General features: G+C 38.4%; 1 protein-coding gene across 1 annotated transcript in view; it reads left to right on the top strand.

Annotated features, from left to right (window-relative positions):
- The first annotated feature begins 5,498 nt into the window (after positions 1–5,498).
- The window catches only part of prom2 (prominin 2), a 170,540-nt gene continuing 151,834 nt past the window's right edge, over positions 5,499–24,204 (top strand). Inside the window, exon 1 of the mRNA XM_028795719.2 lies at positions 5,499–5,603. The gene's annotated coding sequence lies outside the window, so the exon portion shown is untranslated. The remainder of the gene's footprint in view (positions 5,604–24,204) is intronic.

Raw genomic sequence — 24,204 nt, 5'->3', positions numbered from 1 at the left:
GTAATCTGCTCTCCATGTGTTTGGCCCCATTCTTTAACCTCTTTATGACGTTTTACTTTGTTTCCTACTCTGTCTTTTATTTCTGACCTCGCTTTATCCTGCTTGCGGCATGTCAGACGGTTCGTAGTCTCTCCCATTTCGCTCTGGGGCGGGGGTCTTTATGTGGCGCCTGCGCACTATGTCTCCTGCGTCCACAGGCAGGTCCCTGCGTCCATATCCGGTTTACCATTCTCGGTTAGTAATATGGATATATATATATATATATATATATATATATTGCATAGTTTACTGTCAAATAATGCAAAGAGTACATGACACGTGTTTTGCCCTCATTTGGGCTCATCAGGCGTACACACTCTACTGCTCCCCTCTCGGGGATATCGAACCTCGGACGTCAGCGTCAGAAACGAAGCCCCTTTATGCTGTGCCACGGCATGTGGTTCGTTTACTTGACAGCCTGTAGGTCCGGAGTAATTACGTTCATTGCATTTGTATATATATATATATATATATATATATATATATATATATATATATATATATATATAATGTTTACATGTTGTTTTAACAATTGCTTTACATTATTTTTTATCATGGAGCCTGTGAGTGGGGTCGTGCTGTATGCTTGGACAGTGTGGTTAGAATTTCACTCTATACTTGTGCTAATACTACTACTGAGAATAAGTCCAAGGCTGCATGGGAAGTGTATCTCCCAATTCACAAAAGACACGCAGTTCACTTGACTGAGGGCATCTGTGAATGTGCCCAGTGATTGACCAAATATAAAGAAAGAATAAATATTACATTTTTCTCAGTTTTATGTTTTCCACATGGATTTTGTCTCAAACTTCAATTGGGTATTTATTTTTGTGTCCAGTTCATATAATAATAATAATAATAATAATAATAATAATGCATTTTATTTATAGGGCACTTTACATTAGCAGTAAATCTCAAAGTGCAACATAAAAGTTTAAACAAAGGCAAAGCAAGGTAAAAACAGAGATAAAACAACAATAATTATAGCATTCTTGTTAATAAGCTTTCCTAAATAGAAAAGTCTTTAGCTGTTTTTTAAAACAGCCCACAGTCTGCTGTGTTCTTAGGTTCTCTGGTAGGACACTCCAGAGCCGTGGAGCAGTGACTGCAAAGGCTCAGTTACTCATTGTATGAAGTTTGGTCACAGGGGGCGAAGGCGGTAGGTATTTACAAAACGGAGGTTTCTTGCAGTGGATTGTAGTATAAGGAGTTCCTTGAGATATTGTGGAACATTTCCATGGATACACTGGTGAGTAAACAAACAGAGTTTGTATTCGATACGGAGATGGATAGGGAGCCAATAAAGTGGCCGAAGGATTTGTGAAATCTGCTCATATTTCCGCACCCTCATCAGGATTCTAGCAGCACTATTTTGAATTTGTTGTGGCTTTTGAAGGCTCTTGTTGGGTATCCCGATGAGGAGTGCATTACAATAGTCCAGTCTGGATGAGACAAAGGCATGAACCAGCTTTTCAGCATCATAGAGGGAGAGTTAGGGACGGAGTTTGGCTATGTTTTGAAGATGAAGGAAGCAATTTTACAAAGGTGATGGACATGTGTATCAAATGACAGATGGTAGTCTAACTTGACACCCAGATTTGTAACAGAAGGGGAGAGGGTAATGGTACGGTCAGAAAAGGAAATACAATTTACAGAGGAACGAAGTTGATGGGGGGTGCCAATTAAAAGAGCTTCAGTTTTGGTGCTGTTCAGTTTTTGGTGAAGTTCTTGGACATCCAGGCCTCAATCTCATCCAAGCAAGAGGAAAGAGTTGATGGAGGTGTAAGAGAAGTCAAATCCAGTCTCACATAGAGCTGCGTATCATCGACATAGCAATGGAATAAAACTCCATGCTTGCGGATAATGTGACCCAGGGGTAGCATATAGATGTTAAAGAGGGTCGGCCCAAGGACTGATCCTTGTGGGATCCCACAGGTGACAGTGTGGATATGAGATTTAGCATCCCCCAAGGCCACATACTCAGCCCTATCTGTAAGATAGGACTCAAACCCTCCAAAGCAATGCCAGAAAGTCCAATTGTATAGTGAAGATGATGAAGGAGAATATTATGATCTACCGTATCAAATGCAGCTGTGAGGTCCAGGAGGATAAGGAGTGATGGAGAGCCCTGGTCAGCAGCCATCAGGAGATCATTGGTGACTCTGACCAGGGCTGTCTCTGTACTGTGAGAAGTTCGGAAACCAGATTGAAATTTTTCAGACAGATTGAATTTTTTGAGGTGATCCAGAAGCTGAACCAAAACAACCTTTTTCCAAAACCTTAGACAAAAATGGAAGGTTGGAGATCGGACAATAATCTGCTATCACTTCAGGATCCAAAGAGGATTTTTTTAAATGAGGTCTAATTTTTGCGGTTTTCAAGGCCATTGGGACTAAGCCGCTCTGAAGAGAGTGATTAATGATATCAGCAATAAGAGAGGGCTTATATCTGATACATTAGCTTTTACCAGAGGAGTAGGAAAAGGGTCCAATTAACACGTTGAAGGCCTCATCTGTAGTATGTATTCATATCGTATTTCTGTAGTTAGTCATCTTAAACTAGGTAGTCTTGTTAAGCTGCCAGCTTCAAATCCTGACTTTTATTCCTTCTGTGTGATGTAAACATTTGGACTTCCAGGTTTAGTGAGTTTGTGGGCTCACAGCTCTTATAAATTTTTACGTTTTCCTCACTTTAAGTTCCCAATAAAAGAAGACTTATTATGTCCAAATCTTATTGAAGAATTTCATCCCCAAGGATTATCAACAGAAGAAATGAGTACACGGGCAATCCTAGCACCGAGAAACGATGAAGACAAATGAATTAACGCGAAAATTGTCGATTGGTTACACAGCAAATTGGTTAAATGTGTATCAATAGACTGCTGAAACAGTTGGTGGTGATGGTGCGGAAGATGAAAACATCAACTTCCAATATCCCGTAGAATATCTACAACCGTTGACACCGTCCGGTCTTCCACGTGCTGAATTACTGTTGAAAAAAGGATGTATCGTAATATTATTGTGTAATTTATGTATGAGTGATGGGCTATGCAATGGAACAAGATTAGCTGTATTCAAAATCTGTCGAACAATTCTGACATGTAAAATTTTAACAGGCGGCAAGAAAGGTAATGTAGTACATCTTCCGCAGATAACATTAGACACCAAAGGAGATCTTGATATGCCATTCATATTAAAACGTTTACAGTTTCCCGTTAGAATAGCTATTGCCAAGACAATTAACCAATCACAGGGACAAACATTCGAAAAAGTCGGTTTATTTATTAGAGAGAAAGAAACAATATCCATTCACGGGCAGTTATACGTTGAGTTGTCATGATGTAAGTCCAAACACGGAATCAAAATTCAATGTGATATTGATGAAAAGTTAATTAAAAAAATTGTTTTTACTGAAGTTTTACAGTAAAAGTGTAAGTTTAAAAAGTATTTGTGTGTTAAATTCAAAACTATACAGAACAAAAACTTATAACGCAACGAATACCTCTAACGCACCATGAAACATAATTTTCTTTCAATTTATTACGTTTTACTATTTTTTACTATGGTTAATTACTTGCTGTAATGTAAAATAGTTAATTCTAGTTAATAGTTAATTCTATTATGCATATGTAGCAATTCCTATCAAAATAACAATCTGTTGTGGCAAAGGTGCTATATAGGCGTCGATCTGACACAGACTGACAACGGAGGCATGTGTAAAATAAACAAAAAGAACTTTTAATTTTTCTTCAGCCGTGAGGCACGTCTTCCCCATGTCCCACAGGCCCAACACAGTCCCAAAACTACACCCAAAGTAAATCACCCCAAACCAAACTCTTCTTCCTCCACTACTCCTCCCAGGCAGCTTTTTTGTGGTCGTACTCCCAACTCTGGCGCCTATAGTGGTGGCTGCAGGCTCCTTTAATAGCACCCCTGGAAGTACGCCAGGTTCTTGTTGACCTACTTCAGGCTGCACTTCTGGGTGTGGCTTCAGTCCAGCCCACATGGGCTCGTTAAGCCACACAGCTCCCCCTGGCGATGGCCATGGAGCCCAACAGGGATGAGCTCCAGTGTTCCACCATTGAGGCCCCAATGCAACCCAGGGGGGCTGCCACCAAATGTTCTGGGGGATGTAGTGTGCATCCCATGGCTGTTCCCCCGGTCATCCGCCACACTGTATAAATTGTACATCTGCTTCCCCATACACGAGTGGCAGATCCGTGCCCTGGGGTTGGCAAGCGAAGCGAGCAGGGGGCAGAGTCCCCTAGTAATAATAAAGATTAATTACATTTATATAGCACTTTCCAAGCTGCTCAAAGACACTAGGGAGCTATTTCAACTACCACTAGTGTTACAGCATCCACCTGGATGATGTGATGGCAGGCGGTGAAGGGGAGAAAGAAAGAGCCAGGTAGAGATCAAGGATGATTAGGGGTCCAAAATGGGCAATTTAGCCAGGATATTGGGAGACAACCTACACTTTTCAAAAGTGGTCTGGGGATTATTTATGACCACAGCTATCATCAAACTACTATCATATTATTTCCAAAGTTTTACGGGAATGGTTATTTACCTGCATGCTCATAGGCTCCTCCTCCACTATCATCCTTTGACTTGCCTAGAATGAAATCCATCAACACCCCTAATAAACCCATGCAGACAGATTAATTGGCCTTGTGTTCATGAGACTGGGTGTGCCCATAAATATATCCTATGATAGAACAGGGTTTGATAAATCAAAAGAAATAAGAGCAAACTAAAGGCAAAAATGGGGCAGCTATTTCAAAAGACGTATGTGTAACCAGTTCTTTGTGTATCAGTAGACCACACTCTGGTTTACGTGAAGAATTGGCCATACTGAAGAACTGGTAGATGCACAGCAACAAACCTAAGGGACATTTTTTTAATGGTAAATGAGAAACTATTTTTATAATTTAGTGAAGCTGTGATGGACCGGATGGATGAGTGGATGGAAACATTTTCCGAATCCACCTGGATCAGAAAAGGACAAGGGCAACCCCATACAGGAAAAAGGAAAAGACTGGAAATTAAATTAGCATCATTAAATCAATACTGTCAAAGTTCATTACATCAATAGTCTCCAGTTAGATAAAAAGCTATTGTGCTCAGCATTTGAATAACTACAAGACTGCCCAATACTGACAATGAACAAGTGCTTTCAAGCTCTAGTAGACGTTAAAAATGTAAGACTTTACAGGGCAGTATTAAAGGCCATTGACACTCTTTCCAGTTGATCTCTACATAATGGAAACGCACAAGAGAAGCGGCAGAGCGTCCACCATTGAATCACAATGAATTCTTCCTTCCTGGTGTCCACTTTCTTATTAAACATAAAAAAGTTAAGTTTTCACAAGAAGCGATTGTTCTCGGATTTAACAGGAAACAACACACGCGTACACACACACACGCGCGCACACACACCTCACACTCATAAACGCGAACGCGCACGCACGCACTCGCTCACCCGAGACCGCGACTTGTTACAAAGTTTATGCCTGGACGTCGCTTCACCTGTGTTACGTGTTTCTCACCGCGAGGACAGAGGTATAGTTTGTGCTGCTTCATCTTTTTTTCCGTTAAACTTATGGTTGTACTTTTTGTGTGTGTATCGTTTAATTTCTTTTGAAGCAGTAGTGAAATTGGTAATTGTTTTACGTTGAACCAAACCTGAAAAAAGCTATCGGCAACAGTGCCTCACCGTATGGAAAAAGAATTAACATCATTAAAAACATTCGTTAGTAGAATTAAACAGGAACTCATTTCGTTGTTTTTTTTATTTATTTTATTTTAATTCTTATTTTTAACTTGGTATTGGAGGGAAAAAAGTAGTAATTGTAGGGGAAAACATCCTCTGTAACAGTAATGCCTGTTTCGCTCTACACCTAATTTAAACTTTCGAGCTCTTGGCATGGGAGGTGGTCGCAAATGGTGGGCTTTATTATATTTGGAAACAGTCATATATATCGGTCGCTTAAACATAGCTGTATCACTTAACGGAGTGTAACACAACCACATAACGTACAGTAAATGAAACTCAATACGAAATGTTCGCACGATTAAAACACAGCGCGACGTCTCGAGGGAATAACAGCAGCCGGGTGACACGCCACTTCATTGTTTGCGGGGTTAGGTTACTGTTGGGGATGTTGACAGTACTGTTTATGGAACTCTTTAAGTGAACGAGTCTGACGATCAGATAATTACTTTATTTTTATCTGGAAAGCAAATTAACAAAATGCGAACAATAAAAGTAAAATATCTCAAGTTTATTCTAAGTTGTCCTCACGTGGTTGTTTGATGAGTGACATCAGAATCAGGTACCAGAACTTGAATTAACGCCCCACCCTGTAGGTACGTTTGGAAAACAGATAAGCAGATTTATAATGTTATAGCGTAATGTAAGTAGTACATAATGTTGCACACTCCTGCTGGATACTTAGTGAGAATGCAGTACGTTTGAAAGTTTTGGGAAGAATTCGAACTGCCTTTAGATCTGAGCTGAAAGAAATGGAGTTATAGAACGAATGGATGAATGGAAATTGCTGAGTGGATGAATAATAAATGGGTTTTAAATGTTCTTAGACAATACACTAGACATTCATGTTAATTTTTTTAAACCATCTGGTCCATGCGGGGGTCATAATAAACGTATTATATATGTCAAACGATTTAAATAGTAGTATTACAAGCGGCTTAGTAAAAGGTTTTGGACGAATGTTGCTTTTACGGAGCGGTTGAAAGAAAATTGTGCCCAGTGTATAACTAAATTGTCCAAATTCTCTCCGCATCATTGACCAGCTACTGCAAAGCGGTGCACAGCTGTCTCCATAAATGACCCTGAAACTTATGTATTATTTTTCTGGCTTAGCGTTACTCAATCAGACGAGATGCAGTGAGCCTTCTAGCACAAATCATCTGTCCAGGGTAGTCAATGAAATGTACACAAAACATATTACTTTGTCAATGTGAAAAAAAAAAAGAGAGAGAACATTTTCCCAATATGCCATTTATAATCTAAACAAACAAATTGTAATTTGTAAAAAGTATGACATTAATCTTGAAGTATTACTAGTAAATGAAGGATAAAAGAAAGAAAAGGATGGCACAAGGATTTTGCTTTAATGCTTTTTCAGTTATATTTATAACATACACACAAAAAATCTTTTTTGCCATTTTCCCATATAATAACATGTCAGATGAAAACTATGTGAATGTCTTGTTGTGGATGCTACTGCAGATAAATGAGCACAAGTAAAGACTGTCTTAGTTTATTTCTTATAACTCTTAATTAAGGGCAGATTCAGGGTTCTGAGTTTGATTTAAAAATCCAAACCTATAATTTAAATGTAACAAAATCTACAATATTTATATGTATTAATGCACACATGTTGACATGTGGAGTAACAAGGAAATTCATAAAATTTTGTTTAACTAATTGATATTATTCTGACAGAAGACCTGGAAAGCCACAGAGGACAGTCAAATGAAAAAATCCATTACTGTTTTAACAAGTAATAAGACTATGTGGGGTGTTCTTTGAATAAGCACATTTAAAATCTGGGTGATATAAGCCAACTGGCTGCCCAAGCAAGTTTCCTATACTGTAATAAAGTACATGTCTGTGTTCATAAGTATTGTATAAAATAATGGTCTGTTGCTTGGATTGTCAGATTTTATGCTAAAGGTGTACATCCACTCTCACGTTTTGTTCAGTGGCTGTTAGTAGTAGCGTGATTAATGAATCAGTGATAGCATTTGCTACAGCAAGATAATGAGAAAATGGCAAATGGTCAGTAACACCTGGAAAAGATAATTGCTGAATAACATAACATTCTTATATCCACTTACTCCAATTCATGGTTGCAGGGGGGTGAAGCATATCCTGGCAGCCTTGGACACAAGTTAGGAATGAATCTTGGATAGCACTCCAGTCCATCACAGGAACCACAATCACACTTACACAGAGCCAATGTTGAACAAAGACACTAATCAATACTTTTAGAGTATGAACAGCATAGTAAAAAGTGTTTACCTTGGATTTAAATGCAGTTCATCAAAGTACACCTACTCTTTAATAGAGATCTTCCTTGTCTTTTGCCAGTTGTGACAGCAGATGGTAACTGGTCACTCTGTTCTATTAATCCAGATTGTGAGCCTGCTTACCCCAATTCTGTGATGTGATTGAGCCAGCATTAGTCTCTGTAGCATTAGGCTCTAGAGAAGAAGCACCCCTGAAGAGGGCGCTACCATTTTGAAGGGTGCCTTCAGGCACATACACACACACTTGTACCTTAACTGCATATTTTTGGATGTGTGAGTAGAATAACTGGAGACACAGATAGAACATAACAGTACAAACTCCATGAAGACACTGAGACTCAGTTTTCAAGGGTCAGCTGTTTAGAGCTGATACAGCTTCGCTAACTAAAGCTGGTTACAAATTATATATAAAAATTTATAACTGTTGATATTACAGGGCAAGATTATTTTTTCACATTTAATACATTACACAGTATTTTTACATAATGTTATACTTTATGTTATTGCTAAAATATAAACATAATTGAGTATTTGGCAGTGAAATCATTAAAATGTGATTAAAATCTAGTTGGCTGAATATATTATATATATATATGTGGAATATTCATATATATCCAAATGTTTTCTGATCTTGATTAATCGATTATATGAATATATATGTATATAACAATAAACCATGATGATCATACAAGGGCAATTAATTCTAATTTGCATTAGGTGCACAGAATTGTGGGATATATCCTGTCATATGTGATTTTTTTTACGTTTACATTTCTAATACCTACACTGCATGGCTATCATCTATAAACACATTTATATACTTTATAAATGATTAAGTCTGTGAGTAAATATGTTAGCTGACATATTTATTTTGTCTTATTTTTGTGTCAAACGGGAGGTCCCATAATTCTCTGATTAATTCTTTAATGCCTGGTTAGGCAGCTTGCATTATTTGAATAATATTTTTGTCTTTTGGATTTGAGTTGAATGTGAAGGAGATATATTGTCAATGTTTAGGTGAGTCCTTAATATTTCCTTTTGTTACTTTATGTATGTGAAGTTATGGTAAAATAATGTAAGTTAATTTCATTTTTAGTATTTTTTAGGATATGCATTTCACATTTTTTAGATTTTGTGAGAGTATCTGAAATTAGTTACTTGCAGTTAATCAATTCTGACTTTTTTCAATTGGCTTTTGAAATTTACTTACAAAATGAGTTATAGTGTAGTGTGAGGAGTATAACATAATTTAGAAAAACTCTCACAGAATATGAAGTCAGATTTTCAGCATATCCATTATAGATAGATAGATCTTTATTTGTTCAAAAGGGAATTCAGCTTTTTATAGAATTTAATATTACAACAAACAACAAATAATATCTCAAATACCCACTGAAATTACTAAAAAGAAATAAAACTTATGATTTTGCTCAAGATAAAAAGAGCAGTCACCTCAATGCATTTATAAAGGAGCCACAGCAGTGTTTTTTGACGCACTTCTGCTGAAAACGTTGTTTGCTAAAAGTACTTGGTGTTTCAGAGAGAGGATGTATAACATTGTTTATTGTGGCCATTGCTTTTGTCTTTCTTGTGCTGCTATGTTGTATCTCCAGCGGGTTGAAAGTGTGCCCCATAACTAAGCCTGCCTTCTTAATCAGCTTGTTGGTTTGGTGGGCCTCTGTTAAAGTGATGTTCCTGGTCCTGCACACTATAGTGTGGAAAATTGCACTGGCCATCACGGAGCTGTAGATTATGTAAAGGATTTCACCACGCATATTGAAGAAACACAGTCTCCTAAGAAAAAAGAGTATGGTCTACCCTGACTTATACTGTTCCTCAGGTTTACGAGACAAGTTCAGCCTGCCATTGATGTGGACCCTTAAGTACTTATAGCAGAGCACCACTTCAATATTCACTCTCTGAATAGTAACTGGGCATAGAATCTGCTTCGTGTGGAAAAATCAATAACAAGTTCCTCAGTTTTGCCGAGTTTAAGTTGCTGACAATTCTCTCTGCATCAAGAAATAAAGTTGTCATGTGGCTTCTAAGATAAACATGTATATATTTAATAGTTGCATAATATTCTTTGGTGAAACACGGTTTGTTAAAGTTCTTACTCAGTAATATTTAGTATTCAGTAGTGCTGGGGAGTATGATCAAAATTCTATATCACGGTATTGTTCAAAATTATACCAGTTTCACGATATTGGATGGTATTTTTTTTCCCATGCATGAGTGGATGTTAACCACATTTTCCACTGCAATTACTGGCTAAGAATAACCTATTCCACTGTCATGAGAATTGTACATTGTACAAAAAAATTTTTAATGTGCACACAAGTATTAATACAGATTTGCATGGCCCCATAAAGTGGTAGTTTTAAAGGGGGTGGCACTAATGAAGAGAAGGAATCACATTGCATGACAGATGTAGTCAAAATATAGAACCTTTAATTGAACAAAGTTTACTTAAACAACAACTTAAACTAAAATTTTGACAACATATTTTCAACCATCCAAAGAGGCATTTAGACTTAGTAAAATATCCAGAGGTGCTTGTCAAAAGTTGTATTGCACTGAACATGTCTTAGAAAAGGAATAAATAGTAAATATTTTTTGTAAACCAACTACACTTTGTTAATGTTAACAATCTCTATCCACTGACACGTTAAAGTGACTTTTTAAACAACTTTACCATCATTAAACTGCATAATATTTAAACTAATAAATAATAACAATAAAATAAATAATAGTGCAACTTCCAGTAATAATACTATTACTTCCAAGACTTCAAGCCCAGGTGCATTACACAGTATTCACTAAATTAAAATAAAATAAAATAAAACAAGTGCAACTTGGTGATGACATCTTTACCAACTGAACCATCATTAAGGCAAACTACATTAATATGGACCTTGCTTCAAGCTAAGCTATATACATAAATAATAAAACTGCAACTTGCATTTATAATGCTATTTGTGGTATAGCCCTACGAAAGCATATTAGGGCCACAGTGAAGAAAAAAAAATACGGACACTGAAGAAAAAAAAACTATATGTCGAGATTAAAGTCGACATTTCCACTTTATTCTGCTAGTTTATTTTGTCATTAAAGTAGAGAGTCTTAAGCTAAACTTCATCCTAAAATCAATGTTTAATTTAATTGATATTCTCAAACCCTGTCATAAGTTAATGTAGCATATTAAATGCTTTGTGTTAAGTGTTCCCCGACCCAGTTGTTAATTGCTACGCGCTTGACTTCCTCTTGCACTAAGAGTAGGCACAGGCAGCGATCGCCGCACAGAATACATTGACTTCATGATATTCCTTCTCTCTGAAAATGTAGAATGCTGATAAATTTTCATGACGAAATGCATTAAAGCAGGTATTAAACATGCACGGTAGTGCTGCTCCCTTGCTGTAAGGGGTCCCCAGTTGTACTTTCAGTGTAGAGAACATTATGGCAGGTGTGACAAGGCTCCAAAAAACTAGATGTAGGAATGGGTATTGCACAGGTTTAACTTAAATATTGTGTAAATGTTGGGTTTGTGATCTGGTGGTCGGAGTCACGAACACAGAATTCAGTGGCTGTTCTTCTGAGCTGGCTTTCTTTATTGCATGCGTGCTGTCTCTGTCTGACATACCAAACCCCCTGCTCCTATCCTTCCTTTTTCTTTCTCCACATAACCAATCACCACTTGATAAACGTCTTTGTGAAATTAAAACTGGTTATAAACTTAAACCACGGAGTGTTCAGAACTTTAAAAAAAATCTTCATTATACATTTTTAATTATGCCATCCATTCAGGGTTGCTCCCATCCCAGCAAGCATTGTGTACGAGGTAGGAGCAAATCCTGAACAGGGTGCCAGCACATCGCAGGGTGAATACAGGCAATACATACACTAGGAGGGTCAATATAATGTAACAGAACCCCACATCCTGCATTGGCTTTGAAAAAGACTGAAGCATGCAGAGTAAACCCAACAGATAAACATGCAAATTCAAGGCAGGGAACACCCGGGACCCCCTTGCTGCGAGACAGCAGTGCAACCTCCACACCACCATGCCCCCACATGATTAATACATGCTTTAATGCATTTCATCATGAAAATGGTATCAATTCTTTATCTTAGCATTCTAAATGTTCAGGGAGCAAGAATATCATGAAATGAATGTACTCTGTGTGGTGATCGCTGCCTGCGCCTCCTCTTAGTGCAAGAGGAAGTCAGTTTAAGAAGCACATAGTGATTAACATGGCTCGGGGAACACTTAACACAAAACATTTAATGTGCTACATAACTTATGCCGGGGTTTGAGAAAATCTATTAAATTAAATATTCATTTTAAGATGAAGTTTAGTTTTCGATGTTCTACTTTAATGGCAAATTACGAGAATAAAGTCAACATGTCGACTTTAATTTCAACATAAACGGTGAGAATAAAGTAGAAATGTCGAGAATAAAGTCAACATGTCGTCACACTATTACACAGTACCCAGGTACATTACACAGTATTTAAAAAAAAAGAAAACAAGAACTACTTGGCTTGCAGTATTATCCAGTAGTATAGAAATAGTATTCACACATTTGAACATAATGGTCCACATCCGACTTTTTAAAACCAACATTTGAACATAATGGTCCACATCCGACTTTTTAAAACCAAAGTATTTCCAGACAACAGACAAAAGTTCTTCTGTGTCATCATGTTCAACTTTATCGTCTGCTACAGCTTCAGTTTCAGAATGTTCTCTTTCCATTTTCACCATTCAATACCTCCACTAACGCATGTACTCCGTTGCATGCGTATTTAGCGGTGCAGCAGTGAAAAAGGTCCCCCCTTACACAGTTTTCTGCTGTGCCAGGTTCCGAACGTTGTTCAGGCTATTTAAACCGGTGTTGCGGTATAAGAAAAATCCATATCATAACAAAATTAAACGTTCTTTTGTATGAACTGGTATACCGCCCAGCACTAGTTAGTATTCAGTGATATTGGTGAATTATTTTCAGGTTTCACAGATATATAGTAATCTTGCTACTTGCCTTTGCAGTATTGTAGATATGGCACTTTATATTGTTTTATTGTGCTGCTTGTATTTGCTGTATTTTATTTTAACTTCTGTGGTACAGGAGAAAGTAGGGTGAAATGACACCTTTTATTGGCTAACTAAATATATTACAAATGCAAGCTTTTGAGGCAGCTAAGGCCCCTTCATCAGGCAAGGTGTAACATAAAAGGTGTCATTTCACCCTACTTTCTCCTGTATCAATCTATGGCTAAGACGGTACAACACTCTACTGCAATGGAAACTCCTGTGATAGTAGTCCATGATCAAGCCTTAACGGGAGCAACCGGAAGAAGAAAAAGAAGAAGAAGAAGATAGTAGTCCATGGTGCTTAGGTTTAATGTTTGTGTCTTCATTTAGAGTGGCAGAGTTGAATAGCATGAATATAATGTAAAAACTAACATTACATCTGTTTATTGACTCTTTTGCACTGTGTGCCTGAATATTTCACCTATATGTGTTCAAATAACAAGAAATGCTGGTCTTATAATCTTGGAGGATGTCAGCATAGGGTTTTTAAATCTGTTAGATTGTGATGATATCATTCTTTATCTTAGCACATCCATCCATCCATCCATTATCCAACCCGCTATATCCTAACTACAGGGTCATGGGGGTCTGTTGGAGCCAATCCCAGCCAACACAGGGCGCAAGGCAGGGAACAAATCCTGGGCAGGGCACCAGCCCACTGCAGAACACACACACACGCACACACACACATACACCAAGCACACACTAGGGACAGCTTAGGATCGTCAATGCACCTAACCTGCATGTCTTTGGACTATAGGAGGAAACCAGAGTACCTGGAGGAAACCCATGCAGACACGGGGAGAACATGCAAACTCCACACAGGGAGGACCCGGGAAGTATCTTAGCACATGTACATTTTAAATTTATTTTCTGACATTTTCTCCCCAGTAACTGGAAAAATATAATTTTAAAATCCATACAAAAAATGAAAAATTGTTTCTGTACTAGTGAATTCCAAGATAATTCAGAATATTTCCATATAAACAGACTCTTTAAAGTTGTTTTTTAGAACTTGGTTGTAAAGTCTGGTTGATCAGAGAACAAATCTGTTGCATTTGTTATTTAACATTTGCTATTATAAGATTTACATTTTCATTATTCATTAACCATTAGCTGGTTAAAAAAACATTACTAAAGACTAGTATTTGATGGACGAGTCAAATTAATTCGAATCTCAAATGAAACATACTCCTAGTCTAGTCCTTTAACCTTCCAAACCTGTTCTTTATTACATTTGTGCCAACTTTGAAGCTTCCTGTGTGAAATCAAACTTTCCAGATTTACATTGAACTTTTATTGCAGAACTCCTGATAAATGGCCTTTGTTTTGTTGTTTTTAAGTTTTTTTTTGTGTGAGTGATCAGGCTTTGTTATTGCTTAGCCTGTGTACAAATACAGAAATAGAAAATTACTTGAGCTGTCATTACAATACTTGAACCCAGTGCATTCAAGTATATGACATGTGTGCTTTTACGTATGGGTTAAGTTAATGAACATTAGTTTGCCTTCAAAAACCAAACAAATGACACATATTCAGTGTTTGCAGATTTGTATTTACCTAAGAAGTATGCTGTTTTGCTTGTACTACCGTGTGATTCACTGATTATGTGTTTCTGTTAACACAGTACACATTGTATTAATAGGGAGATTTGCCTTGTCTTCAACACATTGAATCACTAGATAAATTTTATTTTAGTATTAACAAATGTAGCAACTCATGCCATAGCCACCTTGTTTGAATCCTACCTTAATGTTTATTTGCTGCAACTGATCTTAATGCTGTCAGCCCTCCCATGCCACACACTCGTTTATGCATAATTGTGGATGCGTGTAAGACCCCTCTCCCACCCTGCCACTGTCCATGAACTGTATACGCCAGTTATAAAATGGACAGATGCTTCGACTGAAGGACTGTAGAAGTGCTCTTTACCATCACAGAATAATTGTGAATAATTTATCAGGGCTGTGTAGGACACTGTATTAAAAAGTCATACATCTTGTTATCTTTTCATCTTCTCTTACAAATGTGTTACAATACAAGTTAAACAATTACACACCTTAGGTCATCAGAGTAATGTTTTTTCGCTCTCAAAACATTCACAAATCTATTTTTGAAATAATTCCATAATGGGGTAAATGTGTCAATAACTAGAGCCTGTGTGTGTGTCTGGTTTGGCATTTCTCTTCTTTTTTAATAACAAATGCAATTCCTACAATCCCTCATTGAAAATACCCTGCCTCAAACTCAAAGCATTTCCAGTGTGAGAGCCAGCCCGACCACAGACAGACAGACACCGTTCTTAAGTCCACCTGGTATATTTACACTATTTACAATTTAAAGTGAGTCCCGTACAGCATACAGTGCTCCAGCACCAAACACTCTTTTCTTGGCCCTCTCAATGGTCCTTTTCGATGACCCTGGAATTCCTTCTGCAGTGCTGGCTTCCAGGGCTCTAGGATCCACCGGGCGCCCCCTGGCGGTGGCCGCGGGCCCCTATAGGGTTTAGCTTCCCAGCTCGGTTCCTGTGACCCCCATAGCAACCAGGGCGGCTGTCCTTTCATGGCCCGGGGGAGGTATAATCCCTCTCCCGGTCCTTTCAGGCGTCCTGGCTGGGTATGGCACCCAGCTGCCTGCCACACCAGACATGACTTCTTCTGTTTGTCTCTTCAACATGTGCAGAGTATCATCACCACTCATTTTCACACCAGTCATTTTCATACGTAGTTTTTACTCACCATTTTCTTATGAGCTTTCTGAAATAACTTGTCTACTTACAGTTACACATGACTGTAGTACGAACTTACTCAGTACAAACAATACTGTAAAAGAGCTAATACCATTGTATTTTTGAACCTTTGGTATCGAAATTTCAGTTCATCTGCCATCCCTACTTCCAAACATTATGTGTGGGGAAAATCATTTAGAAAACACTTGCTTTGTCCAATGATTGCTTAATGTATACTGTATTATGTGATTGACAACAGTTCTGCACATTTTAAAGAAACAAAAAACAAATGAACAGGGATGCTGCCACTATGGCCTTTATCTGATCTTGCACCCTGTCTATCTAGAGGGGAGACTTACAGACCTTCAGAACAATGTGCCAATGATGGGAGGTGCTTTCACCAGCTCTTCTCCATATTCTACATTGAATTAGCCTGTGCCAGCAAAGCATCTTTAAAAAAGCATTGGTAACAACTTATCAGACTCCTGGAGATTTCTAAATCCAAACTCAAGAGCATATTCCTTCTTCTCACCAGTACATAACTGTTACTCAAGAACCTGCCAACTTTCACCTATACTGTATCTGTTCTTGAGGTGATAATGGCTAGCTTAGATGAAGACAGCATTTCTAGAGTAGATAAAAAAAATCATTGAAGTTAATCCCTTAATGATCTTAGTGAATGATGGAAATTTACTTCAGATATCAGAAAGGGATGGAACTTGGCATTCACAAAATATACTCTAGTTCAGTATTGTACCAAGCATGTCATAGTTTAAATAAAAAAATAGTTTAAATAAAAATGGATAAATTGATTACATATATATTGTTAAAAGTGTGTAAAAGTTAAGGCAAGACCGTACTTGTAAACTATGTTATCAAGCACCTCCATTGCTTGGTCACATGTTTTGGTAATGTCTTATTTCTTGAATAACCTTGAAGTGAAAATCATTCTTAACAACTTCAACATCAATATTTGGAGTAATAATTGATGGGATAAAAGTGTGGAAATGAGAAGTCAGTTGTAATATTGTATGCCAGACTACTTAGATGAAAATTTATTTGGTCAATTGGAATAGTCCTAATCCACCCTCTTTAACTCAGTGGGAAAGCAATGTTTTAGACTATCACAAATTGTAAAACTAATTACCATTTCATAGATCTGTTCAAAATTATTTTAGAACTTGGCAAGAATGTAAATCTAAACTACACATGCAAGGCCTGTGCTGATTGTTTTTATTTTTATTCTTGTTTTATTCTATATATAGAACCATTTTAGATGGGTTTCTCTATTCTTTTAGCATTATTTGTTGGGTGGTGTTGGATGCTGGGTTTAATTAATTATTATCAATGTACTGTCGTTGCCATGTTATTTTAATTTGTTTGATTGATTTGTGTTCTGTTATAAAGTTGTATATCCAAAACTTAAATCAAACAGCTTTAAAATTAAATAATGGATAAAATTAGTATTTTTTATATTCAAGTTATTTCTTCATTATGATTGTATGAAGGATGTTCAATAATGTATCTACTTGAGTATCATGTATTTGTGTTACAAATATGAACTTGTCACTGGAGATCAGGACATGGATTGGCATTCCACACATGCAGTTTGAGGTAATTTCATATCAACCACTCAAAAGAGAGGATGGCAGACACATCTGCCTGTGTGTCTTCAGAGAAACTGACATGCTGCGAATATCATTTCACCATCTAAATTCCTTATAAAAGACGGTAAGAACTTAGCTGTGTATGGTAATGATGCACCTTTGTACTATAACGTGAGGTTTTGGGCCAGGCTGTTTAAATGGGTCCAAGAGTCGATTAAAGATGACCACCACACAGGGTGTCCTGTGGAGTCATCTTCATAGGAAAAGTGCCAAAAGGTTGAGGTCATGATCATGGAAGATCGTCAAGTTAAGGTTAACTTTACAGCCTATAAATTAGGCATTTCAGCTGGCACACTTTCCACAACCACCAATGCTCATTTGCTGATGTCAAAGGTCTGGTTTTCCAGAATACTGATGCTAGATCACAAAGCATGTCATCAGGAATTCAGTCATGAGAACTTGGAATGTTTTAGAGAAACACAGGTGCGCGAGAGAGAGACACACACACAGGCACGCAAGAGAGACACACTGGTTATGACCATAGTTTTGGAATGAATTATGGTCGTGAACCGAGGTTCCACTTTTTCATATGAAAAAGTTTATGAACCCCGCTCAGCCTGCAAAATAATTTACTCTACTTTCAACAAAAAAGATAACTGTGGTATGTCTTTCATTTCCTAGGAACAGCTGAGTACTGGGGTGTTTTCTGAACAAAGATTTTTAGTGAAGCAGTATTTAGTTGTATGAAATTAAATCAAATGTGAAAAACTGGCTGTGCAAAAATTTGGGTACCCTTGTAATTTTGCTGATTTGAGTTCATGTAACTGCTCAATACTGATTACTTGCAACACCAAATTGGTTGGATTAGCTCTTTAAGCCTTGAACTTCATAGACAGGAATGTCCAATCATGTGAAAACAGTCAAACAGTATTAAACAGTATGAATGTAAACCCATTTATCACACTATGGATTCAGAACTTTCTTTTAAATCGTTCACAGACAGTTAAAGTTCAGGACACTTTTTCAAAAGCTCTTCATTCAAACACAGGAAGTCCACAGGGGTGTGTCTTATCACCATTACTGTTTACTCTGTACACAAGTGACCTGAGACAGAACAATGACCACTGCTCCATTATTAAGTATGCGGATGACACCATGATCATAGGATGCATATCTGGGGAGGATGAAAGCCACTATCTAAATCAAGTGGACTGTATGGTAAACTGGTGCAATAAAAACTCTCTCACTCTGAATGTAAAAAAGACCAAAGAAATGATATTTGATTTTAAGAGACAGAAATCTGTATGTTCACCTATTGTAGTTCTGGGAGAGGAGGTAGAAATAGTGAATGAATATAAATACTTAGGAACTTACCTAGATAACAATCTTAACTGGAATACAAATACAAAAAAATTATTTTCTAAATGCAACCAGCGCTTATTTCTCCTCCATAAACTCAAACTATTTAAAGTAGACAAGGACCTCATGTTGTCCTTCTATCGTAGTATGATCCAGTCCGTGATCACTTTCAGTTTCATTGCCTGGTTTAATAGTCTGACAAACCAAAACTCAAAAAAGCTCCAGCAGATTACGAAGTATGCAGCTAAAGTTATTCGGGCTGATGTAGATGATTTGACTAGAGTGTGTCAGAGGGCAATGCTAAAGAAACTGGAAATCATCTCAACTGATGACAGACATTCATTACATGTAGAACTAAACTTCAGTAAATCAGGAAGGATAGTTGCTTTGAAAACCCACACAAATCGCTCCAGAAACTCCTTTCTTCCTAGTGCCATATGACTTTTCAATAAGAAATATCGGAGATAACGTTTAAGGTTTTGATATACAGTAATCCCTCCTCCATCGCGGGGGTTGCGTTCCAGAGCCACCCGCGAAATAAGAAAATCCGCGAAGTAGAAACCATATGTTTATATGGTTATTTTTATATTGTCATGCTTGGGTCACAGATTTGCGCAGAAACACAGGAGGTTGTAGAGAGACAGGAATGTTATTCAAACACTGCAAACAAACATTTGTCTCTTTTTCAAAAGTTTAAACTGTGCTCCATGACAAGACAGAGATAACAGTTCTGTCTCACAATTAAAAGAATGCAAACATATCTTCCTCTTCAAAGGACTGCTCGTCAGGAGCAGAGTCTGTCAGAAAGACAGAGGAAAGCAAACAAATCAATAGGGCTGTTTTGCTTTTAAGTATGCGAAGCACCGCCGGTACAAAGCTGTTGAAGGCGGCAGCTCACACCCCCTCCGTCAGGAGCAGGGAGAGAGAGAGAGAGAGAGAGAGAGAGAGAGAGACAGAGAAAAACAAAGTCAAAAATCAATATGTGCCCTTTGAGCTTTTAAATATGCGAAGCACTGTGCAGCATGTCGCTTCAGGAAGCAGCTGCACACAGAAGGTAGCAACGTGAAGATAATCTTTCAGCATTTTTAGACGAGCGTCCGTATCATCTAGGTGTGTGAACAGCCCCCCTGCTCACACCCCCTACGTCAGGATCAGAGAAAGTCAGCGCAAGAGAGACAGAGAAAAGTAATTTGGGTAGCTTCTCAGCCATCTGCCAATAGCGTCCCTTGTATGAAATCAACTGGGCAAACCAACTGAGGAAGCATGTACCAGAAATTAAAAGACCCATTGTCCTCAGAAATCCGCGAACCAGCAAAAAATCCGCGATATATATTTAAATATGCTTACATATAAAATCCGCGATAGAGTGAAGCCGCGAAAGGCGAAGCGCGATATAGCGAGGGATCACTGTATATCCTGTTACCTTTTTTTTTTTTTTTGGTATAAATATGTTTTATCTAACTGCCTTACCTTAACCTTTCTTATTTCTATTTGTCTGTTTTATTTCATTCTGTCTGTTACCTGTTATTAGATGCAACTGAGAAGGCAAATTTCATGTTTTCCTGTGTAAACATGACTAAATAAAGAAACCTAACCTAAACCTAAAAGGTATTTAAGGTGGTCAGTTGCAAGTTGTGCTTCCCTTTGTCTCTCCTCTGAAGAGTGACAGCATGGGATCCTCAAAGCAACTCTCAAAAGATCTGAAAACAAAGATTGTTCAGTATCATGGTTTAGGGGAAGGCTACAAAAAGCTATCTCAGAGGTTTAAACTGTCAGTTTCAACTGTAAGGAATGGAATCAGGAAATGGAAGGCAACAGGCACAGTTGCTGTTAAACCCAGGTCTGGCAGGTCAAGAAAAATACAGGAGCGGCATATGCACAGGATTGTGAGAATGGTTACAGACAACCCACAGATCACCTCCAAAGACCTGCAAGAACATCTTGCTGCAGATGGTGTATCTGTACATCGTTCTACAATTCAGTTTGCACAAAGAACATCTGTATGGCAGGGTGATGAGAAAGAAGCCCTTTCTGTACTTACGCCACAAACAGAGTCACTTGTTGTATGCAAATGCTCATTTAGACAAGCCAGATTCATTTTGGAACAAAGTGCTTTGGACTGATGAGACAAAAATTGAGTTATTTGGTCATAACAAAAAGCGCTTTGCATGGTGGAAGAAGAACACCGCATTCCAAGAAAAACACCTGCTACCTACTGTCAAATTTGGTGGAGGTTCCATCATGCTGTGTGACTAGTTCAGGGACTGGGGCCCTTGTTAAAGTCGAGGGTCGGATGAATTCAATCCAGTATCAACAATTTTTTCAGGATAATGTTGAAGCATTGGACACAAAGTTGAAGTTATGCAGGGGTTGGATATTCGAACAAGACAATGACCCAAAACATAGTTCGAAATCTACAAAGGTATTCATGCAGAGGGAGAAGTACAATGGTCTGGAATGACTTGAATATCATTGAAAATCTATTGGATGATTTGAAGCAGGCTGTTCATACTCAGCAGCCATCAAATTGAACTGAACTGGAGAGATTTTGTATGGATGAATGGTCAAAAATACCTCCATCCACAATCCAGGCACTCATCAAAGGCTATAGGAGGCATCTAGAGGCTGTTATATTTGCAAAAGGAGGCTCAACTAAGTATTGATGTAATATCTCTGTTGGGGTGCCCAACTTTATGCACCTGGCTAATTTTGTTATGATGCAAATTGCATATTTTCTGTTAATCCAATAAACTTAATGTTACTGCTGAAATACTACTGTCTCCATAAGGCATGTCATATATTAAAAGGAAGTTGCTACTTTGAAAGCTCAGCCAATGATAAACAAAAATCCAAAGAATTAAGTGGGGCTCCCAAACTTTTTCATATGACTATATATATATATATATATATATATTGTGGTGGATTGCCGGCTTCTTACTCCGGCCCTCACCCCCAGGCTGCCAGGAGGAGCTCTCCGGACAGCATAAACGTGCCCCGAGTTCCAGCAGGGCCTCATGGACTTTGTAGTTTCTACACACAGCCCTGCTGGATACCTTGGGATGCCACCAGGTGTCGCTGTAGGGGGGCTCGTGGGCTCTTATGTGCCCTATAACCCGGGAGTACATCATGGTCACGTGACAGGAATAAACAACGTGCTCCCGAGTTGAAGAAAAGGACTGTTTACCCTGACCCGGAAGGGATAAGGAACTGTGGACTGTTGGACAGGAACACCTCTGGGTCAGGGTGTATAAAAGGACTGTGGGAAAGCCCAGACACTGAGCTGAGCTGGGAGGTAGGAGGGCGAAGTGTCTGGGCAAGGAGGAGAGTATTATTGTGAGAGTTCAGGTGTTATATGAATAGTGTGGAGTGGAGGGTGCTTTGTGCACATGATAACAGTAAAGTAAAAGAGTCTTGTGCTTTTACATCGTGTTTGGAGTGGTCCCTGAGGGTCCGAGAGGTGGACAAAGGGCGTATCTGCTACTATATATATATATATATATACATATATATATATATATATATATATATATATATATATATATATATATATATATATATATATACACACAGTGCATCCGGAAAGTATTCACAGCGCATCACTTTTTCCACATTTTTATGTTACAGCCTTATTCCAAAATGGATTAAATTCATTTTTTTCCTCAGAATTCTACATACAACACCCCATAATGACAACGTGAAAAAAGTTTACTTGAGGTTTTTGAAAATTTATTAAAAATAAAAAATCTGAGAAATCACATGCACATAATTATTCACAGCCTTTGCTTAATACTTTGGCGATGCACCTTTGGCAGCAATTACAGCCTCAAGTCTTTTTGAATATGATGCCACAAGCTTGGCACAGCTATCCTTGGCCAGTTTCGCCCATTCCTCTTTGCAGCACCTCTCAAGCTCCATCAGGTTGGATGGGAAGCGTCGGTGCACAGCCATTTTAAGATCTCTCCAGAGATGTTCAATCGGATTCAAGTCTGGGCTCTGGCTGGGCCCCTCAAGGATATTCACAGAGTTGTCCTGAAGCCACTCCTTTGATATCTTGGCTGTGTGCTTAGGGTTCGTTGTCCTGCTGAAAGATGAACCGTCGCCCCAGTCTGAGGTCAAGAGCGCTCTGGAGCAGGTTTTCATCCAGGATGTCTATACATTGCTGCAGTCATCTTTCCCTTTATCCTGACTAGTCTCCCAGTCCCTGCCGCTGAAAAACATCCCCACAGCATGATGCTGCCACCACCATGCTCCACTGTAGGGATGGTATTGGCCTGGTGATGAGCAGTGCCTGGTTTCCTCCAAATGTGACGCCTGGCATTCACACCAAAGATTTCAATCTTTGTCTCATCAGACCAGAGAATTTTCTTTCTCGTGGTCTTAGAGTCCTTCAGGTGCCTTTTGGCAAACTCCAGGCGGGCTGCCATGTGCCTTTTACTAAGGAGTGGCTTCCGTCTGGCCACTCTACCATACAGGCCTGATTGGTGGATTGCTGCAGAGATGGTTGTCCTTCTGGAAGGTTCTCCTCTCTCTACAGAGGACCTCTGGAGCTCTGACAGAGTGACCATCGGGTTCTTGGTCACCTTCCTGACTAAGGTCCTTCTCCCCCGATCGCTCAGTTTAGATGGCCGGCCAGCTCTAGGAAGAGTCCTTGTGGTTTCGAACTTCTTCCACTTACGGATGATGGTGGCCACTGTGCTCATTGGGACCTTCAAAGCAGCAGAAATTTTTCTGTAACCTTCCCCAGATTTGTGCCTCGAGACAATCCTGTCTCGGAGGTCTACAGACAATTCCTTTGACTTCATGCTTGGTTTGTGCTCTGACATGAACTGCCAACTGTGGGACCTTATATAGACAGGTGTGTGCCTTTCCAAGTCATGTCCAATCGACTGAATTTACCACAAGTGGACTCCAATTAAGCTGCAGAAACATCTCAAGGATGATCAGGGGAAACAGGATGCACCCGAGCTCAATTTTGAGCTTCATGGCAAAGGCTGTGAATACTTATGTACATGTGCTTTCTCAAATTTTTTATTTTTAATAAATTTGCAAAAATCTCAAGTAAACTTTTTTCACATTGTCATTATGGGGTGTTGTGTGTAGAATTCTGAGGAAAAAAATGAATTTAATCCATTTTGGAATAAGGCTGTAACATAACAAAATGTGGAAAAAATGACGCACTGTGAATACTTTCTGGATGCACTGTATATACTGTATATACACATATACATATATATATATATACACATATACATATATATATATATATATTTATATATTTATATATCTATTATAAAAAAATATCCTAGAGAGAAACA

The sequence above is a fragment of the Erpetoichthys calabaricus genome, chromosome 2 (assembly GCF_900747795.2).
Source record: "Erpetoichthys calabaricus chromosome 2, fErpCal1.3, whole genome shotgun sequence".
In the NCBI taxonomy this organism is placed as follows: Eukaryota; Metazoa; Chordata; class Cladistia; order Polypteriformes; family Polypteridae; genus Erpetoichthys; species Erpetoichthys calabaricus.
Note: the sequence above shows the minus strand (reverse complement) of the source record. Positions and strands in the feature narration are given on the sequence as shown.